The 19600-nt window shown below is 44.3% G+C and overlaps 1 protein-coding gene across 5 annotated transcripts in view; it reads right to left on the reverse strand.

Moving 5' to 3' along the window:
• The window catches only part of AGAP1 (ArfGAP with GTPase domain, ankyrin repeat and PH domain 1), a 574296-nt gene that overhangs the window by 169760 nt on the left and 384936 nt on the right, over positions 1-19600 (reverse strand). The window lies entirely within an intron of this gene.

Here is a 19600-nt window from a genome sequence, read left to right on the forward strand (position 1 = left end):
CACTTAAACCAGAAAATAACCATGGACATGAAACAAAAACTACAACGAAAGCTCTTCCCTGCCGTGGACCACTGAGATCAAAGATGCTCCCAGGAAGTGCACTGGCCCTGGCTCCTCGGCTGAGCTGCAGAGGGTCTTGAGCCAGTTTCCCATCTCCCTCCTCACTCTGATGTTCTGATTTTAGGACCTGTCCGAGCCCTAAAAACGCGGAAACTCGTGCATCCTGAATGGCAGCGTCAGCCAGAGCTGGCGCCCGCTCCAGCACCGGCCCTCAGCAGCCTGGGTAGCAGGGCTAGGTGCGTAGCATCTCACAGGTACAGAGTAGCCAAGGCACAGACAGGCAGCACTAAGGAACACACCATACGCTCCTCCGGGTTTTCTCCAAGCGTCATCCATCATTTAGGGCGCCCTGGAGCTGTCTTCTGGGTGCGCTTCTCCTCGGCCAGATCCCTGTACAATAGGGCGCTGTAACAGCCGGACAGCATGCCCAGCAGCTGACCAGGCGTACCTGTTGGTCAGCATGGCAGGGTCTCCTCCTGACCCTGTGCTGACACCCGCGTCTGCCACCACCTTCTCCCCACACCTTCTATGCCCTGCTCCCTTCTGAGGAGGGCGCCTGTTGGGTTACCTCTGGCTCCTAGCTGGGCTGAACGAGGGGGAAGCACAGGAGTGTGAAGTGGAGATGTGCATCCCTGGCCTCCCTCCCTGAGCGGGCGCCCTGGGCTAGCTGTCCCTTCGCTGGAGGCTCGCCTGGGCCACCCCCGCCCTCCTTTCCCTTCGGGTCCGTGGTGGTCCTGGTGCCACTGTGCCAGCCCTGGTGCCTGTACTACCTCCCGGCTTCTCTCTGCCCACACCTCTGACCCTGTGCAAAGAAACCCTTCTGAGCAGGAGGGCGTGGGCCTCTGCCTTCCCTTCCCTGTGGGGACCCTGGTCCCGCACGCCCACCATTTAAGAGGGGTTCACAACTCCTCCTGAGGCTCTGAGGCCCCTTCCACTTTCACCACGTGAATTCATAAAAACGCTAACGTTAAGGGACTTCCCTGGTTGCGCAGGGGTTAAGAATCTACCTGCCAATGCAGGGGACACGGGTTCAAGCCCTGGTCCGGGAAGATCCCACATGCCACGGAGAAACTAAGCCTGTGTGCCACCACCACCGAGCCTGTGTGCCTAGAGCCCGTGAGCCACAACTACTGAGCCCGCGTGCCACAACTACTGAGCCTGTGCGCCTAGAGCCCGTGCTCTGCAACAAGAGAAGCCACCGCAATGAGAAGCACACGTACCGGAACTAAGAGTAGCCCCTGCTCGCCGCAACTAGAGAAAGCCCACGTGCAGCAACAGAGACCCAACGCAGCCAAAAATAAGTAAATAAATAAAGAAATAGATAAAAACTAATGTATAAAAAAAAGAGCTTTATTTTTTAAAAAAGCTAATATTTTTATGGTGGGTGGAAGGAAAAGGAAGCGATGGAAAGAGAATAGGAGAAAAAGCACAACGAGAAGCTGCATGTGGGCTGCGACCCCACTCTGAGCCGGGCCCCCTGAGCCCCCCTGCCCACGGGGACACCTACTGTTTGGTGAGCATGTCAGGGGGATGATTCCTCCCTCCCTTCAGCGCTCATCTGTACCCCTGACAAGTCATTATCAAGGATGGGATTTGTCCACAAAACCTCATTTCATACCACCTGTAGGCACACAAGGCCAAAACACCTGAAAAACCAAAAGTAAATTCACCATCCATCCGTCTTTGGGCAGATGAGTCCAGCAGTGCCCCTTTCCTTGTTCATTCTGTCTGGGGTGTGGCTCCGAGGACGACCAGCCCCAGACCCTCCTGACATACTCCAGTCAAAAGGTAGAGAGAATTATCTTAGTGCATCTAGCACTGACTACTTGGTGCCAAAGTCCGGGAATAAGTAGCCACAGGCACTCAGGACAGCCAAGTCCATCTGAACTCTGGGTCAGGGACGCAGGAAACATTCAAACAGAGACATCGGATAAAGAGGTAGTCTTAGGATGACAAGTTCTTCATCTTAAGGCCAAACGTCTACCAGGGAAAGAGTAGATTCCTTCAAATGTACAAGCTAATGAAAAACTATGTGATGATGCTGATCATACATCTGGTTTTTAAACTTCCAGCTGTTTGTCGAATGGAATTTTCAGCACATTAAGCTGCTGGTGGATTCACTCTGGGGTTTAGCTCCTGAGGGGCCCCCAAGGAACCAAACTGGGATCTCTGGGGTGAAGAAACTCCTGTCAAGGCTGTGTGGTCCTGGTGTCTGATTGCAGAATCCGTACAAGACCCAAAACAGCTGCATGGAATCATTCAGAAAGCCCACCCTGAGGGCCCTCCAGCTGGCGAGGGTCTTCTTATCCCAACCACACCCAATTCCCAATTGTCAGACTAAACAGAGACACCATGACACCATGACTGAATTTTGGCCAAATGAATGTGTGTACATGGACACATGGTTATAGAAGTAAAATTTTAAAACAGATCCATAATCTTGGGGCCTGGCGTCTGGGGTGAGCTCATAGATGTGTTTTTGCTTAGAGGGCAATGATTTCTTTTTTAAGTAGAATTAAGTTGGGAGTGTGCATCTAGAAGTCTGTGGTTTCTCACATTGCTTGAAAAATAAGAAGATGCGGCAGCCATGGGCCTATGTTTATGCTCAGAAACAGTTGGATGACTCCATGCCTTGAATCTGTCTGGCATGTCTTGAATTGTCTGAATCTACACCGCAAGAAGCCAGGGCCCACACCAGCCCTCCTGCCCCCACAACTTCACTCAATTACCTGCCTGCCTAGTTCCGATCTTTGGTGACCACGAGTTACAAAATCTTCCAAAAATATACAGAGGACGATTCTCATTTCAGAAGGAAAACATTCCTCATTTTCTCTCAAGAGAGTAAATCTCTTTTTTATACATGCCCATTTACTTTAATTTCAGTTAAAATGTTTCTGAAAATCAAATAATAAAACATCAACTAATTGTGACATAAGGAAACAAAAAAAATTATGAAGGGTAAGAAATATTGTTTCTGCCCTAAATATATATACACAAACAGGTGCTTGCCTGTAAATGTAAATGCATAAAGACACATGTTCCAACTCTGAAGCAAATCAGTGGTCCACAGACTTGGTCCTGACACTGTGAAAGTAGCCTTGCTGGCTTAATGTGGCTCATGACACATCTTGTCCCAAGCATGAGCAGTCTTGAGCCAGTGGTCATATTTTGAGGCCTTTCTACTTAACTTTGAGTAAATCCTTCAGTCAAAGCAAACAACTACCCTCCAACTGTTTCATGAATATCTTTAGTAACTATACAGAGTTAAAATCTAATGATAGTATTTTATGTCATAATTTCTGATGCTTATTTTCAAGGGCATGCACGCACACACACACCCAACAGAGGCTAGTGCGTAAGTTCATTTCTGTTCCTGAATGAACCGAACTAACTGGTCAAGTAATACTGACCTGTCCCTGCCCTACGTGTTAGCACTCAGGGAGTGTTAGCCACTTTTGAAAACAGCTCTAAGCATATAAGGAGGTGCTAAGTTTCAAATCACTTTCTCTCCTCTCAAAGTACTCAAGGGTGACCTCTCTCATCGAACAGCAATTCATTTCACACCAATAAGTTATTAATTAAGGCTGTGGATCTGGAGTTCTCACTTGTGACTTATCTGATTCCCTGAGAGCGAAGGGTCTTAAAATGAAGACCACCTGCGACCGAGTGATGCCTAAACACTGTTCTAAGGGCAGTCAGGGTCAGCCTGAAGTGAGGCAGAGGCCTCGGGGCCCGGTGATCAAGAGAAGAGCTGGGGATCTAAAGCCCACATGGCCCACAACGATCCACAGAAACACCTGGCTCGGGGCGGGGCGGCTGCCGTGTTGATTAGCTAATCACCGCAGGGGCACACGGTCTGAGAGGAGCCCTGCCCAACCAGGGCCCTGGTGATGCCCAGGGGAGAAAGACTGCTTCCTCTCCCAGCCAGCTGACCACCTAAACCGTATCTGTTTGCTGCAGAATTTCAAGAAAACAAGACAAGAGGCTGGGGTCTCTCCAACAGGGGGGACTCAGAACAGGGCTGGAACTTGCTATCTTTCAGGCATGTCTGTGTTTCTCTAGAGAGAAGAGATTCCACAAGCCAGACTGGGACGTCCCCTCCCCTGGAGCACAGGGGGCAGGTATAACAACTGGTTCTAGATCACTGAGCTCCGAGCAGACACAAGGCCTTAACAGGAGGCGGGTGGATGCTCGTCTCCCCGAGATGCGCACCAGGGCTGTGCCTGCCTGTGGGTGGGAAGGGCACTTTTCATCTTTCCTTCCCTTCTCTCCCCTCATATCCCCGTCTTCCACCCTCCCTGGGCCCGAGTTCTCCCAGGAGACCCCCTTCCTGCTGGGAGACAGGTCCACGGGTCCCTCATGGCACGGCACAGGGGGGTGGCAACTTTTTGTTCTGATGACCTTTTCAGGAATGTCTGTGCAGTGAACAGACTTGGATGATGGAGAGACCGTCTTCCTCCACAGGAGGGCAGATTTGTGTGTTGTCGGGATGATAACGTCACGTTCCAGGGCAAAGGCTGGGCAGGCGTGCCTGTACCCCATTATACAAGACTGGGGTTTCCTCAGCTCGGGGTTCCTCTCCTGTAATGGGATGCACTGTGTATGCTGGTGTCACCTGGCCCCGAGGGAACTGGTGCATGACACTGCTGAGACTCTGGCCACTGCTACTGCTGTGAGTAACAAGCTGTCATTTGTCCTAACCCAGGGGTCTCACCATCCAGGAAACAGGCAGGCTGGCTGAACTTGCAGGGAGGGTCAAATCGGACCCTGCACAGTCCTGGCCACCAGTTCTAACACCGACCTACTACATTTCCTTGTCTCACTGCATGGAACCCCTGCTGTGCCAGGCACGATGAGGAAGACAGTGCCTGGACAAGCCACCGTCTGGTCCAGAAGAAGGTCTGACAAGCCCACGAGTGGCCAAAATGCAGGGCAAGGAACACAAGAGCTGTGAGAAGGTCAAAGAGGCAGGATATCATGCCTGCTGGAAGCTTCAGGAGAAACTTCATGGAACACTGTGGATTTATTTTAGACTTTGGAATTGGCCCATCTCTGTAAATAATAATACGGAAAGAGGGGACACTACCTACCACTATCCCCCGACAACCCAAGCCTGATGTAAAGCTTTCACAGAACAGCCCAATTCGGTTTTTGTCTCTTAAAAGATTCCTCTTTTTTCTTTCACATCTCTCTGGATTAAAATCACACCAACATAAACAGATGAATGGATAAAGAAAATGTGGTGCACACACACACACACACACACACACACACACACACACACTGGAATATTACTCAGCCATACAAAAGAATCACATTTTGCCATTTGCAGCAACATGGATGGACTTGGAGGTCACTATGCTAGGTGAAATAAGTCAGACAGAGAAAGACAAACGCTATATGATATCACTCAATGTGGAATCTAAAAAATACAACAAATTAGTGAATACAACAAAAAAAAGAAGCAGACACACAGATATAGAGAACGAAGTAGCTGTCACCAGTGGGGAGAGGGGAGTAAGTGGTACAAACTATTAGGTATAAAATAAGCTACAAGAATATACTGTACAACACAGGGAATATAGCCAATATTTTATAGTAACCCTAAATGGAGTATAACCTTTAAGAATTGTGACTCACTATATTGTACACCTGTAACTTATACAATATTGTACAGCAACTATACTGCAATAAAAAAAATTAAAAATAAAAAAGGACAAAAAAATCATACAGACATGCAGAAACAATCCACCAGAACACATGTACAAGAATGTTCATGGCAGAATTATTGAGAATGGCTGAAACGTCCATCCATCCACCATGGGTATCTCATGGTAGATCCACACCAATAAGAATGAATGGCCTCTGACACGGGCCACAACAGGACAGACACCACAGACAGGATGTGGATCCGAAGAAGACAAACACGAGGGCTCCACTTGTCCTGGTCCCATACAACCATACGATGGGTCAAACCCAACAGGCAAAGCCCATCTATGGAGTGGGAAATGAGACGATGCTCACCCCCGTGTGTGTGTAGGGGAAGATGTGAACAGTGATGGGATGGGGCCCGGGGGCTTCCTGGGCTGCCGGCCACCTGCTGCGATTTGACTTATGTGCTGGTCACCCGTACACTTAGCTAGAACTTAGGATTTTGCACTTTGTAAGTGTATGTTAATCAATAAAATTTACCCCCCAACTCCCAAAAAACTCATTTGAATGATTTGTGAATGCAGAGGTCAGATCAGGAAGTATGAGAAGAAGTCACCAAGGAGCAAGGAGACAGTTTCACCGGTGTTACATCCCAAAGAGTGGCCCAGCCCTACGAAGCGTGGGATGCTGGCATCCAGAGGAAGCGAGGCACAAAAGGACCCATTTGCTATTGTCTCAGTATTTTTTTTTCCCAAACAGTATCTGCGTTATGATGACATACGTGGTCGACTTCCTGGCCCATTCTGAACACAGGAGAGTGTGTCCTCAAAGATCCCCTCTACTGATCAGCTGGCTGCTGGCCTTGCTGAGCAGGGGCGGGTGCATTAGGATGCTAATCCATGGAGCCCCACACCAGTGCCTTGATATGGAGATGTGTGTGCTCACTGGGCCAGCTGATTAGTGCAAGCTTCCATGTGTCAAAAGCGCCAGATTCTTCCCAAAGAATAATTTTAGCTTTGCTTACATCCCTAAAGTGTAAGAGTTGATTTGAAAAGGTACTTACCTCCACCATATGCTATTTTTCTTTAAACAATTTGCATTTCAAAGTGAATATGGCATTTATAGCTGCCTGATCTCACACGAGCATGAAAAAGATGCTGGTTTTCTATTGAAAGAGAATGTTTTCATCCACCAAATGACATCAAAGGGAGAATTCCTCTTTTAAGCTATAGGCTTATTACATTAAAAATAGCCTGTTCTGATTTTTTAAAACATACCCTGAAATAAGGCTTTTCATAGCATTTAAATAGAGATTCATCAACAATCTTTTTTTTTTTTTCTTAATACAGAATTCTGCTCACTGCACATCCTGATTTTGGTCTACCTTCAATAATGAGACTTGACCCTACCAAGGCTTCAACTAGGAAAACAATACTTGGCATTTGACTTATTGGTGAAACAGCCTGGAAAAGGGCAGAAATGCTTGGTGATGGTGATAATGAAGTTTTTCGTATACTGAGAGTGGAGGAGAGAAACCCAAAGAAGATGCTATGAGCACGTGAGTGTGAAAGAGACATTTACGTCCATTGTGGGACTTTGTAATTTTTTAAAAAAATCATAATTACAGAAATAGAATTGATAGGAACTGACTCTTCCCCTTGAAGGCCTCACCCTCTGAAATAGCGATTGCTCTTATAGGCCCTTTTTCATTCCTATGTGGCTTCAAATGTTATAAAAACTCAGAGTGCAAGGCTACCGTGCAAACCAACAACTACACCATGCCCTATCCCGAGTGCGGGGGGGAAAACCAGGTCTGCTGGAATCAGGACTGGACGACCGAGGCTCTTCTAATGGCCACATCACTTCAAACTAGGCCTTCGCCATCTGTTCCATCCTCTAATTATAAACCCAAAAATAATATAATTCACAACACTACCATAAAAAGTGAGATACAAATGATTTAAGTGCCTGTGAGGAGGGCCCATTCGCCGCAGTATTTGCATTGGAAATCTGCCCTCCTTTTGGCAACCAGGATTTCAGGCTAAGAGGATTTTTTTTTCCAAGGACACCTTCGGTAGCTTTTCTTAAAGATGCAGGCATTCAGGACTCCACATTATGTGATACTTGTTTTGTAAAAGCGTGCAATTCAACACATCTACTATTGAGATAGGAATCTTGTGTTTCTCAGAATGCTATGCATTTTTTTTTTTTGGTTATATGTTTTCTGCAGTATGCTTACCAGAGAAAAAAGGATGTACAGAGTCCAGACCCAGTGGTAATGACAAATGTAATTACAGTAAATGCAACACGGTGGCCATGCCCAGAATTGAAAATCCTGGAACTAGATAGTTCATGGTTATCTCCTAAACTGTAGAAATAGCTCATTTTATTCTGATTTCTCCCTGTTCTAATGATGATGTCATAGGGAAAAAATGGGAGTATGTTTTGTTCTATAAATTACTGAAACTTATTTTGCAAGGTTGTGCAGATACACAAATAATGTAAAATAGAAGTCTACCAAAATCCCATCTAATAGATCAACTCATTATTGAACATATACATATATTTTTCTTAATTATAACAATAGAAAAGATGTATTATTCTATAACACTTCTGTATTATGACTTCCCAGCCATTTCCCCATGTTGTTCCAAAACCTTCAAATAATTTCAGACAGGGCTTCCCTGGTGGTGCAGTGGTTGAGAGTCCGCCTGCCGATGCAGGGGACACGGGTTCGTGCCCCGGTCTGGGAAGATCCCACATGCCGCAGAGCGGCTGGGCCCGTGAGCCATGGCCGCTGAGCCCGTGCGTCTGGAGCCTGTGTTCCGCAACAGGAGAGGCCACAACAGTGAGAGGCCCGCATACCACAAAAATAAATAAATAATAAAAAAAAATAATAATAATTTCAGACATATAACATCTTACAGATTTAATGTAGATAACTTACACTGCCATTTTCCTACATCTGGATAGTTTTGATTGCTTGCAATTTCTCATCATTATAAACAATACTGCAAAGGACATCTTCTACTTTTAGACTTTTCCTTAGGCTGACATCCCAGAAGAGTTATTATTGGGTTAAACAGCATTAACATCTTTCTGACTCGTCATATATGTTATTAATTAATTTTCTTAATGACCCGTGGGCTAAAAGAAGATGGAACCTGGGCATCCTGAAAACAAGTCAGTTCAGAATTTGTAAAATGGATAGAACAGTAACAATGATGATAAAATGGAGATAATAATGATGATGATCATAATATGCCCCCTGTGGTTAATACAAGGACCAAATTACATAAAGCACTTCGTATACTGCAAAGCCTCTGAAGACAGTCGATGTCATTAATTTTGCCAACAGTGAGTTGTCCTTTTCTCTACAGTTTAATTTTTTAGCAAAAATGGTGATACTGCTAATTTTGTTTGACTTTAAGATCTAAGAAGTCTGGATATTTTACTCCTGTGTCTCTCGTGGCGGTGTCTCTTCGTGTGTAAACTGCTCGGACTGTTTGCCTCCTATCTGTGTTTTGGTGTCCTAGCCATTCATCACTTCACATGAGCCCAAACACTCATTCACCGATGGTGTTTCTTGAACACCTACTCCTGTATATGGACCAGTACAGCATTTAGCATTGGGACAACTTGGCGACAGTCTTCCCACTTTTAGTCTCCCCAAATTCCAAAGGTAATGCCAAAGTCATCAGAAGTAGAGTTCATAAAAGGAAAGACAGAAAGGAAAGAAATCATGTGCTTGGGACATAAGGCAAGCAATGGATGAATGAGATTACCTGACGGGCAAGGACAGGTGAGTTACAGTATCCATGGTCCTGCTTACATCCCATCTCTGGGATGCTGCTCCACCTTGGGGATGGATAGAATTTGGTGTTTGGTATAAATTAAGAAGAAAATATTAAGCACAATCAGAAGGTAAGTTCTGATATTTGGAAAGAGTTCAAATATTTATTGCAATGACAAAATCTGCTTTTTCCAGTTGGGTGGCCCAGCATTCATCACTGCAAAACGACACCTGCACTTCTCATCCTGCCCATTTATATCTATCTGCCTGAGGAACACTTGCTACTACGGATTCTAAAGCTGTCTATGGAGAGTGTCACCATAATGCTTACTTATGCTTATGCACATGATGCTTACACAATGCTTACTTACCTACAAGCCATTTCTTGGTACGGGTAACATGAACAAATTTATATGCAATACAGTTATAATGAGGTATGGTGACATTACACAAAAGGAGGCTAAAACTAAGGATTTTTTTAAGCGATAAAATATGAATATAGCACTCAAGTAATAATGTTTTCTAAAACAGAAAGTCCAAGATGCTCATATCATCTTCTCTCCTAGTTTCTTATTTGGTTCTATGCCCCCAACAACTTAATTCAATAGTTCAGGGCTTCCCTGGTGGCGCAGTGGTTGAGAGTCTGCCAGACGCAGGTTCGTGCCCTGGTCCGGGAAGATCCCACATGCCGCGGAGCGGCTGGGCCTGTGAGCCATGGCCACTGAGCCTGCGCATCCGGAGCCTGTGCTCCGCAGCGGGAGAGGCCACAACAGTGAGAGGCCCGCGTACCGCAAAAAAAAAAAAAAAAAAAAAAAAGTTCAGTTTCCTCCTTTGCCATGCATAATAGTCCTGTCTTTAAACTATTCTTTCTCCTCCATCTGATACCTCCAGTAGGTGTGTTTCGCACAAACTTCAGTGCGACTTGACAGCACCGCCTTGAGGGAGGTCTCCCCTGGCTCTCACGGAATTTTATAAGCCCTTTCAGGGAGGAGGCCACACAGCCCCACCCCCAGAAGTGCTCACTTGGACTTCTTCCTCCCCCATCCCGGCTTCATAGAACCATCTCTTAGGACTGAACAGAGAGAGCCTGTAGGGGGTGAGGGCACTGAGGAACTCCATGCTTGCAACTCTTAATGACGTGAAGGGGAGTGCTTGTTTGTGGGCCAGGATGTTCTGGGGTTTAACCACTCACTTGGAATATTCCAGAGGGAGAAGCGCAGTCTCTGTATGCGTGGTTTCTCCAAATGCCAGGCCACAAGGTTTGGAGCTGGTAAAACATCATGACGACTTGGAAAAGTTCTCCTCTGCCAATGTGGGAATGATTATGGAGCAAGTGGGCCAACCACAGACTTGACTCTAGCACAGAAAGGCTCTAACCCAAGGCCCTGGTCCCAGCCGAGGCCCCGGCCACCTACCTTGTTGAAGGCCTTTGGGTCAGTGAAAGCTGCCCTCTTTCCTAGAGCTTTCCCAATGCTGACCGTTTTCCCAATCTTGAAAGCATCATGTCAACAGCTGAAACGCTATCCTTCACTGAACACACACATTTTTGAGATGGGGGAAGAGTTTCTAAAGCAACTTTTATTTACTTATCGGGATATCTGTTCCCATAGAGATGTATGGCTCAGTATCTCCATCATCTTTCTATGTTTTTAACGGAAACCATCAAGGATTAACTTGCTTTTGTCAGTTCTTACAGAAAAGAACACTCCATTTAGAGTTCAAATGATTGAAGACAGTTTCCTTAAACTGGAAGGTATGGCTTTGATTTATATGTGAACTGTACCCCAATGATCTTGACCACGGAATGTTGAAATGGAGGAACTGTTATCTGAAAGCAAACAATACTTACTCTCAATATTTATCACTTACATCTCACATGATGGGCGATACTCAGGAATATTTACTTAATGCAAAAATAATTGCTAGGTCACGAAGCTAGGAGAGGATAACAAAGGAAGAGAAATAATGATCTACGCCTCAAAGAGTTTACAATTTAATGATGGAAACAATGTAGCACACATTTGCCTAAATCTCAGTGGGAGAAACATCTAAACACAGAAAAAACTAACAGTAAGAAGGCATTTCTCCTAAAAGCAGATGACAAAACTTATAAAGAATCAAATAATAACTTTAGAACCATTTCATTTCAGATGTCACCAACTTCTTCAAATTTTAGTCTTAGAGAAACCCCACAAAACGTTTTTAACCTAAAAATAATGAATTATTAATTAGCCATCAAAACCTACTCCAATAAAGCCTGGTTTATGGAAGCAGACATCATCACGTGATACTGGTTTTGGGGAGTATTCTCCAGCAAATTGATTCTCAACCAAGAAGGCGACCATCTGCAAGTGCTCCACCAAAGCTGCTAGAAGGGTGTTTGGCCAAAGCATCCAATTTATGTACCGGCGGATTCATGCTGTAAACAGAATCCAAAATGTGGGAAATAATCGGGTGACCAAGGGCTCTGATGTCCTAATGAGCCTGCAGCTCGACCCACCAGGAGGAGACTACTCATCTGGTGCACAGAACAGGTTCTACAGACTCCAGGGTTATGAAGATGTCTTCTAGACCATTTGAAACTAAACAAAGAAAAACTTTGTTTCTACAAGACAACCACGGATCTAGTTTTGATGCTGCATGTTGCGTTATTATTATTATTTTTTTAAATAGCTATTACCGCTGTAGCAGCAGCTTAGCGACTCAGCGTCTGCAGTGTGAGCAGTTTTGATAAACAGCCTCTGCGGGCCACACAACGGGGATAATGTATCCTTAAGTACCGCCAATGAGCTGCCATTCTGCACAGCCAATTACTTCTGTGCGTCTGTCACTCAAAGGAAAAATGACTGAGCCCATTAGATCAAACCTTTGTCACTGTTCCTAATGCACTCTTAGGCCTCATTAATCTCCGGGAGCAGCAACAGAGCTGCCGGGGTCTCATTGCCTCCCCCGACCAGGCCCACGTGAAGCCTCTCATCTCTCCCCCAAGTGTTCCGCGTTAATCAAGCTCTCCTTATTACCCCAGTCCCTGTCACGGCGGAGAGCGCGCTCCCTCTTAAATGCTCTCATTATGACCCATCTTTAGAGCCGGCTAAGTGGAAAAAAAAAAAAGAGAGAGGGAGAGAGGGAGAAAGAGGATGGGAGAGAAAGAGGAGAGGAAAAAGCAAGTCCGATCACATTAATATTCATGACACTAATTACTATTCTAGGTCACTGAATATTCATGCTATTAGTTGGGGTTTTTATGGGTTTGCTGGATGCCCTGATTACTGAAGTGTGGAGGGACACAGCATGGCTGAGACTTTCGATGTCCGCAGCGGTTCAATACTCAAAACACATTGTGATCCCTGCCCCCACCCCTGGAAAATCAGCCTCAACCCTCCAGACGGCTTTCATATTTTGAAACCGCTGGGGGCCTGAGTGGGGGGAGGTGGAGGACGACGCAGAAAGGTCTCCCCGTCTCACAGGTCTCAGCATCCATCTGGTTATAGGATAAAAACACACCCACAGCTGCAAATACCCAACAAAGACACACGTTAGGGATGAGAAGATAGCTGTCATCTAGGAAGCAAACGTCGCAACCAGGAGTTAGGGCGAACACAGGAATAAAGAGAGGATGGACACACAGACCCGGAGCAGAGCCCCCCACGGAGACCCAGGGAAGTCCTGAAGGGCGTTTCTCTGGCTGCCCAGCTCACTGCCGTCACGGGGGGAGCTGTGGGTTGCGGGGCATGGGTTTAATTGATTCTGACCCACTATGTCTACTCAAAGGCTAAATAAACACTTCACGGCATTTACCAAAATTAATTCAAAAACATCATTTCTCAACCCTCTTCCTTTCTTTTCTTCGCTAGTGACGAGCGCAACTATTATGATGCATTCCTGATACAGTTCTGAAGAGTCACCCCGGGTCAGGCTTTGGGGAGGCATGCAGTGTGTTATCCTTTCAAGGATGGGGGTAGGCACTGTTTTCCCATTTTCAAGATGAGGAAGCTGGGGTTTAGGTCCTAAGATGGGGAAGATGGGATTCAGTTTGGTGTTTCTGACTCCAAAGCCCCTACTGTTGGCCATTATGTTTTCCTGCTTTCTACTGAAATGTCAAAATACCTGTCAGAGCTGAACCAATCCTATATTCTGTCATATATGAATGTTATTCTACCAACCCAGCCAAAAACTTGTGTCAGAAAATATTTTTGGACATTTGACCCCCTTCTCTGGAAGCATCCCTGAAATGACAGTTGGGCAGACTCTAAAATGTGGTTTCCGACGGGTTCCCATTAGAATGGCAATGTAGGTTCCATGCTGAAAGAATGCAAATGGCAGATACTGCCCTGGGCATCTTCAGCAAGTGACCTTGGAGGAGGGGGAAGATGTGATGGGGAAAGTGGAATTTAACCAGGTCTGAATAAGGAAATACCTTCTGGATTCTTCTCCTCCTTCTCCTTCTTCTTCCTGAAGTAGATGCTTAAGTAATTTTTTCAGAAATCCATTGCGAGGGAAATGTTCTATATCCCTGCAAGTGATCTAAAAATATCTTCACACTTGATTGATAATAGTTTGGCTCTACATAAGCTTGTAGATTCAAAATTATTTGTTCTTGTAACAGATACAAGGTATTACTCCTGAGAAGGTCAAGGACTATCAGAGTTTTCTTCCTTGATAGGTAACCTCAGTCTTTCCTTATCTTGGATGCTTTTGGGGATTTGTCCATGTTTACAGAGCTTCCTCTCCCATCCAGTTTGATACTTGACTCTTCAGATGGGAAGACACTGGCATTTCCTTTGTCACCTCTAGCATATTTTCTTCTGTTATATTGCCAACAGTATCTTTTTTTTTTTTTTTTTTTTTTTTTTTTTTTTTTTTTTTTTTTTTTTTTTTTGCTGTACGCGGGCCTCTCACTGCTGTGGCCTCTCCCGTTGCGGAGCACAGGCTCCGGACACACAGGCTCCGCGGCCATGGCTCGCGGGCCCAGCCGCTCCGCGGCATGTGGGATCTTCCGGGATCGGGGCACGAACCCGTGTCCCCTGCATCGGCAGGCGGACTCTCAACCACTGCGCCACCAGGGAAGCCCGCCAACAGTATCTTTAAGCCAAGTTCTTTATAGTATGTAATCCATCTACTGAAATTTTTAGTTTTGCAAACTTTCTCCTTAATTTCCAAGAACTCTTTCTCCCCAGGTTTTTCATGTCATCTTTTGTTTGTTTGTTTCATTTTGGAATACAATAACCAACCTCTTAAATCTTCCTGATGATACTAGTTGTAATTTCCTCTTAAGTTCTCTTTCCCCAAATTATCACTCTCTTTCTTTCAAGATCAGTTGTCCTTTTGCTTATGTTGGTCTTTCGTATTTTGACTGTTGGTTTCCACAAACGTCTTGGTTGTCCACTCATGTTTATGAATAAGAGCAGGGCTGAACAGACTATGCAGCCCTGGGGCACGTGTGTGGCACGTGCGTGGCACGTGCTGACTGGTGGGCTCGTCTCTGACCAACAATACAAGCTCATGCGCGGGCTGGCACACCTCCATGACATGTCCCTCATGGTCAGAGCTGCCCTTCCTTGCCATTCATTTATGTTTCCCCGAGACTAGGCAGAGGTCTGAGTTTTCCAACCTGCTTCCTTCTCTTGCAAGCATGAGCATCCACATCAGGGTATCCTCCCCAGGCACGCTGCTTACTTTTCCAGTGGGGTTGGTGGTGGGGATGCCACTGGTCAACTCTTCCTGAACGTGTCCCTCAGCCTGCAGTGCCTGCGTCCCACAGGCGCCCAATGGAGCTGGTAGCCACCCCATCTTCACTGCAGCTCTTCTGCTCTGGCTAACTCGTGAGCCACAAAATGAGACCCAGGCTGGGTTATCAGTATGCAGGTATGCAGTATCAGGCACGACAATGTGTTTTTCCTCCTCTTCCCCAAGTTCCTGGCGAAACTCGGTATTAGGATCATCACATTTCTAGCAGTTTAATGTTTGAAAGGTAGTCAGCATTCCGATACTGGGAAACCACCCCCGATACTAGGAATAACATAAGACCACCATCTCCTGCAAGTAATTTTCTATCCAACTGCCCCTTTTAGACCCTTTAGCAATTATCACCAGCTTCAGTGGGCTTGCTTGTGTGTTTATCTTCTGATTCTTCCACCCCTCATTGGAGTGTAAGCCCTTGGAGGGAGGGCCCCCTGAATCTCCAGAGCATCATCAGGGCATGCAGCAGACTCAATAATGATGGTAAGTGAATGGTACAGGAGGCAAAGCAATAAGGTATCCAAATCATTAAACTGGTTGGGAGAAACTAAAAGTCAACATTGACATACAGTTAGGCATCATAATGTTTGAAACATGGAATGCATTATGACTGCACACTAGAAAACTAAGAGAAACATCTGGATAATTATTCCAACTAAGGAAGAGTTCAGTAAGATGGCTGGATATAAAAAATACAAAAATTAGGATCTTTCTTATTTCTTACCAATTAGATGATAGAATAGACAACCCCTTGCCCCACCAAATATCAGCTTCACATTTCACCAAAAATTATAAAGTAATAGAATGGATTAATAAGACACATACAGGATCTAAATGGAAAAAAGTGTTAAAACTTTACTGAGGGGTATATAATAAGTTTGAATAAACTGGGAAAGAATTGTGTTCTATGATAAACTCAATATAGTTAAGATGTCAGTTCCTCCACAATTAATTCATAGATTAACAGCAATGCCAGTTAGAGTCACAATGAGATTATTTTTAGGGGGGAAGAGAAAGGTTTCAAGTTATTCTGAAGTTTACTGGAAAAAATAAATGGTGGCAATAACCAAGAAACACTATAAAATAAAAGAGTAATATGAAACCATGTTATATGTTACATTACCAGATATAAATTGAGCCATGAATCTAAGACAATGTGGTAAATCCACACAATGCGGAGAAAGTAGGTCAATGGAATAAATTTTCAAGCCCAGAAACATAGCTAATTTGATTAAATGAGTTAGTTGTGCAAGAAAGGTGACACATAGAATCAACAGGAAAAGGAAATAACAAAGAGAGAAAGAACAATTAGTTATATATTTGAATAAAAAGTTTAACTAGATTTCCTATTATATATAATAGACCCAAACAAATTAAAGGTGGATTAGAGGTTAATTATAAAAAAGGGGAAAAGGAACAACAATAAAATTATAAAACTCTGAAATACATATATATGAATTATGATCTTATTTCAGAATTATTAAAGGCTTTCTAAGTATCTAAAGTAGAAACTACAGCAGTACAAGTCTTATGATTTGATTACATACTAAAGAGGGGGAAACTGTATGTAAATAAGACTATAAAATTCAAAAAGCAAATAGCAAACTGGAGAAATAGCTGCAAAATATATTACAAAGTGTTGTCATCCTTAATATACAAAGAGTTCTTACATGTCGATAAGCAAAAGACAAGCACCTAGTGCAACAATGGACAAAGGATACATCTACACAATTACAACACAAGAAATACACAAAACCCATAAATACACGAGCTGTTCAACCTCACTACTAACTGAAGAAATCCAAATAAACCAAACACGAGATATTTTTATTGCTTATAACACTAGTATAGGTTCTAAAAATGTGTAGAGGTGAAATGAGCACTCACTTTATGGACGGAAGGGTATTTTTATATAAAACCTTTCTAGAAATGAATTTGGAAATATGTATGGAGAATTTTGTAAGTGTTTATATCCATTGGCTGAGTCACTTTGCCTATGGACTTTTATGCTAAGACATTAATAAGTTACACACAAAGATTTCAGTACAAGTGTGTATCAGGTCTATGTGAATGAAAAAATGACTAGAAGGGAAGGCACATAACATTGATCTAATTCGAACGTGGAGACAGAAAACGAATAAAAAAGAAAAAAGCTAACAAGAAACAAAAGACGCCCAGTTAATCCAGAGGTCTAAAACAAAATGGCAGAATTCAAATGAGTTGAGAATGAAAAGATGAGGTTAAGTAGTGTGTTAAGTTCTTCAGCAAGTTAGCTCTAAAATAACTAATACCTATCTTTAGCTAAAAGTCCATCACTTAAAAGTAGCATCCAGTTACTTCAAATTAAATTTGCTGGGTTGGAATTCTTCATGTGAGAGAGTTCTATGAACAACAGGGTAGAGCTCTGGGTGATACCAGCCAAGGACGTTGCCCACAGGCTTAGCTGAGGGCACCACATCCCTGAGCACTGCTGTGACCATGAGGGACTTTCTTCCCCCCAGGTGGTGCTGTGCTCCTGCGGACATCGTATTCCCACTTCCAAGTCCCTACTTGTGATCCAAAGAAGATGAAACATCTACCAGGCTCCTTGAATGGGGATTTACCTAGCTTAGGGTTGAAAGGATGTGCTGTAATAAACCGACCATGGGTGTGACCATGGAAAAGGGATTTCCATCGTGACCCAAATCTTCCCATTCACCCAACAGCAAGAATCTTAAAGAGAAAGCAACCGGGCATTGAAAACTCAATCCCTAGCCGAGGCCCATGACATAACCTCCTCTGGGGATATGATAAAGTTCATATGGCATTTTGTATTTTCTATTTGTTAACAAACATTACATTTTCCCTTAGGACAGTAAGTGGCAGTTAAGCCCCAAAGAACACAAATCTCAAGATGACATTTCAAACTCCAAATCTTACATAGCCGACACTTCTTCCAATCATCAGGACTCTTCCCTCATCTTATGTGCCTGGCAAGTTCCCATCCTTTCTTCACACCCCACACAGGCATCCCTGAAGCCCTGAAGCCTTGCCCCACCTCATCACCCCTGGGCCTTCACACCTCTGAGCTGCTGCAGTGCGCTGGCTCTTCTGCTCATCTTTCCCACCTCCCAGAGGGTGAGATTCCAGAGGGTAGGGATTATGCCTCATTTTTCTGTACCCCCAGAGCTCAGGACAGTGACCGGCACACATTAGAAACGTCATACATGCTTGCTGACTTGAACAAATAAATGGATAGATGTGTCACAATGGTTAGAAGGGGAAGTGGAGGGTTGGTTATAGGGTGACTGCCTCGCATAGAAGTTCTGGAGGTCAGAGATTCTGGATCCACAGAACGCACAATTCCTGGCACAGAACAGGTGCTCAGCAAGTACTTTTTGAACAAATAAATACATTAATGAAGACATTAGCTTTTTATGCAGTATAGAAAAATATTTTTTTCTTGAGCACTTTTCTCTCTTCCCATCCCATGGAGTTAGCACACCATCTAGAAAAGGAAAACTCATGTATCACTTGGAAGGAAGGTCAGCAGGTCATGAGCCACATAAAGTAACCGTATCACCTTTCTAGAATGAACTAATGTCTCTGTTATCAGAAAAGGCCAGTTTTATTTTGATTAGTCACAACAGCTGATGTTTGTATTGTGCTTCATGAGTTTCCACAGCACCTGCCGTCACACCTCTGTGATGGGGGCAGGGCCAGGCAAGATCAGCCCAACGTAAAACATGGTTCAGTTACCTGCTCAACACCATGCAGCACCGGGCAGTAGAACCCAGGCTGCTGGACCCCAAATTCTGTCCCCTTTTTCTTACCCTCCTTTTGCCAAACAATGTCATTCACGCCATGGCACTGTGGGGTCAGCATCATTCCTCTTTAAAAACATTTAACATTTCAGAAAGGAAAAAAGGCAGAGCATCTTTAAGAAGCAGAGACATATGCTAGGAATGACTGCAGAACAGAAATCTATTTTGAGACGATCAGATGTAGGTTGGAGACCGGAAAGGAAACAACTGAAATCTGTGAAGGGATTTCATATGTTGGAGGAGTCTGAGTTTGTTGGTGGAAGACTTAAAGTGGTTCTTATCACCTCTTCTCTGATAATCGACCACGGGAAGGTAAAAGCCACAGCACAGTTTGCCACGACTCTTAAACGAAAACAAACCACGACACTCTGAATGGTTTGCATTGCACACCGAAGCCAGGAATTTCTCAACACATCTATTCTGAGAAAACACTAACTTTCTCTGATCCTGAACAAAAAACAAATTCTCCCTTAAAAGAGAATAAAGAAAAGCAAAATTGTGTGAAAGAATCACATAACAGTTACAAGAGAAAACTGAGAGAATGTGAACTTTA

Source organism: Mesoplodon mirus (assembly GCF_964341445.2).
Source record: "Mesoplodon mirus genome assembly, chromosome: 8".
In the NCBI taxonomy this organism is placed as follows: domain Eukaryota; kingdom Metazoa; phylum Chordata; class Mammalia; order Artiodactyla; family Ziphiidae; genus Mesoplodon; species Mesoplodon mirus.